The sequence below is a fragment of the Sinocyclocheilus anshuiensis genome, unplaced genomic scaffold, assembly GCF_001515605.1.
Source record: "Sinocyclocheilus anshuiensis isolate Anshui unplaced genomic scaffold, SAMN03320099.WGS_v1.1 scaffold644, whole genome shotgun sequence".
In the NCBI taxonomy this organism is placed as follows: domain Eukaryota; kingdom Metazoa; phylum Chordata; class Actinopteri; order Cypriniformes; family Cyprinidae; genus Sinocyclocheilus; species Sinocyclocheilus anshuiensis.
The window spans coordinates 323,706-326,793 of NW_015557092.1; the positions used below are offsets into that span (position 1 = coordinate 323,706).

Consider the following 3,088-nt stretch of genomic DNA (forward strand, 5'->3'; position numbering starts at 1 on the left):
ATGTTAGTTGGTTAACTTTATTTATCAAATAGATAGTCAAACCAAAATTTATTCAGACACCTTCAACATTTCTTACATTATCAGTTTATTTGCTATAGTTTAGAAGATGGTAATAAAATATGAGAAGAACTCAGAGTTAAACTGTGTCAGAACAAATTCATCTTGCTAATGTCAGATATCTTTGATAGAAAGGTATGTAATAAATTAGGCTGAATAGCTGTCAGCTGTTAAATTTAAGTACACAAGATAATTGATGCTCAGGTCAAAGTGTCTGAATATTTTTTGGTCCCACATTTTTTATCAGTTTTACTGATAGTCCTGTATTAAGAATTTCTGGGTATAATATGTCAGAGTTTACTTTATTTTGCTATCCTCACTTAGCCTACATAAATGAACTGTAGTGTCCTGCACCCACTAGTAAAAAGATATCAGAAATTATATCTGGTGTCTGAACAATTTTTGGTTTGAATGTATGTATATATATATATATATATGTGTGTGTGTGTGAGACCCTGGACCACAAAAACAGTCATAAGTAGCACGGGTAGGCCTATATTTGTAGCAATAACCAACAATGCATTGTATGGGTCAAAATTATCGATTTTTCATTATGCCAAAAATCATTAGGATATTAAGTGAAGATCATGTTCCATGAAGATATTTTGTAAATTTTCTACCGTAAATATAATTGTCTGAATAATTTTTAGTTTGACTATATATATATATATATATATATATATATACACACATTATACTATATATATTTATTATTTATATTCTATTATATCAAAGGTTTCTGGATATATTCTGAAAGATAAGTTTCGATCATTAGCAGCAGAATCATTGTAACCGTTCAACCCACTAAGCTCTATGGAAACACACAAACACACACACACACACACACACACACCCCACCCCACATGCGCACAGTGGTCTTGTCCAACTTCGGAAAGCCCCTCTCTGCTCTCCAGCCCCGCTGATCCTGGAGCGGTGAAACTACTCCACCGGGGCCTGTGGGCGGGGAGTGACGTACGAGGCCCAGAAACGACCATATATGGATGTGCTGCTTGACGTCAGCAGGAGAGGCCTAGAGTCCCTTGTGTGAAGCCAAAACGCAGGAGGGCTAATCAATTCACAACCCCCAGAAAAAAAGCGGATTACTCTACAAGCAGTGCTCATTAACGTCATAATACATATTTATTAAAACCTGTCTCTTTGTTCGTGTTTTCAGAACGTTCTATGGGTGACTACTTCGAGGAACGGTCAACATAAGAGTTACATAACTGTCTGAAACCGAGATATAAACAACACAAATGAACAGCCATACACTCAGAAGTTATATTTCAAAATCTTTACTTAAATAAACATCGCACACATAAAAAAAAAAAATACATCGTAAACATGTGACATCGTTAACATATAGTGTCAGGATCAACCCGACTAGTAGAACAATAACTTATGAGTTCAGGAACTGCACGACAATATCAGATGCGTTCACATGATCAAATACACAGTTGATCATGACAATAAAAGCATTATTGATACTGAGGCGGCGACTGGCCTTTCCACTTCGCGCTTGGCTCCTGTCTGTCTCTGGGAGCTCAGAGTCCGTTCTCTCCCGCTCCGTTCGCGGGTTCGCTCGTTTTATTCGGAACCCAGAACGTGTCCAAAACGCCTCATTTGAGGGCTTTTGAGTTCCGTTCAGTCGTAGAACATAAACGATTTCCAGTGTTATTTCTGCGTAAAAGTCCGGCCGCGTTTAAAACGCTTCCATCTTACTGGTCAACATCAGCTGACAGCCGCTGTTCATGTGCCTCAGGACCTTCTGTTTGAGTTGGGCCACCTGGTCCCGCAGGACGGAGGCTGTGCTGGACAGCCCGGCGTTGTCGGACTTGAGCACCTTCACTTTCTCCTCCAGCCGCGCGATGCGTTCCAGCTTGCGCCGGCGGCATTTTGTGGCCGCCTGTCGGTTCCGGAGTTTCTTGCGTTCCGCCTTGATGCGTTCCTGGTTCTCCATGTCGATCGGAGACATGGGTGGCGAGCCGTCGCTGCTGTGCATGTCGGGAACGGTCTGGGGCTCCTCTTTCAAATGCACGAAGCGCTGCGGGAGGACGCCGGAGTGCTGGAACGCGTGCGCGTTTTCCGGGTGTTGGCTCTGCTGTACGTGCGGCGGCAGGTAGCTGATGGTGGTGGACGGGTGGCTGGGCGCTGGGCAGTACGCGTTCAGCGTCGTGTAAATGGGAGGCTCACTGCTCGTCGGTGATCCCCCGACCGTAGAGATACTGACCCGGGGTGGGCGTCGTCAAAACCCCGTTGCTGTTCTGGATGATGAGCCTCTCCAGCTCCGGCGAGGCGAGTTTGAGCGAGCCCATATCGGCGCTGCTGGTCTGATACAGATCCGATTTGAGGTTCCGATAGGGCTCGGTCAGGTTTAAGTTCATGCTCTGTTTCTGGAGTTTATATTCGTGTAGTGCCGCGTCGTTGTGACCGTAACCCAACAGAAACGAGTCGTCGTGATAAAACGGCTGCTCCATTTTTGTAGTCATAGAGTTCTTCTGGAATAAAAAGAAGATATAGGCTTCTCACCTAATGTGGCTGACAGTTCAACGTCCACTTTATTTCAAGTGTAAACGCGTTCAGAAACAGCGCGAAGGAGGATGACAGTCAATAAAACTGCGTTCCGTCCCGTTCCACTCTGTATTGATGCTCCTCTTGAATGAACCGGAGTCTCAAAGATGTAAAGAATAACGCGACAGCAGCAAAGAAACGCTCTCGAGCCGCGAATAGTTCAAAGAGCCCGTCTGTTGAAAGCGAACGCTCTTTGGGAACGATGTTCGCTTGATTTGCTCCGTTGCGCTTGTTCGTGTGGATCGGTATCCCGGTTCGTTTTTATAAGCGCTCCCGCACTGACAGCTGGCCACGCCCACCTGCGCTGCGTCACACGCGTCAGGACGTCATTGTCGGGAACTGCTGGGACAGTAAACAAGCGCGAGGGTGAAGCCGCACCAGTGCAGAGAGCGAAAATCATTAAATAAACGGGTTAGGAATATATTCTAATATACCTAGTCTGATATCCTTTCTGCTAAAA

The 3,088-nt window shown here is 44.8% G+C and overlaps 1 pseudogene; it reads right to left on the bottom strand.

The window, feature by feature from the left end:
- Positions 1-1,336: 1,336 nt before the first annotated feature.
- LOC107677337 (transcription factor jun-B-like) lies at positions 1,337-2,875 on the bottom strand (annotated as a pseudogene).
- Positions 2,876-3,088: the final 213 nt, after the last annotated feature.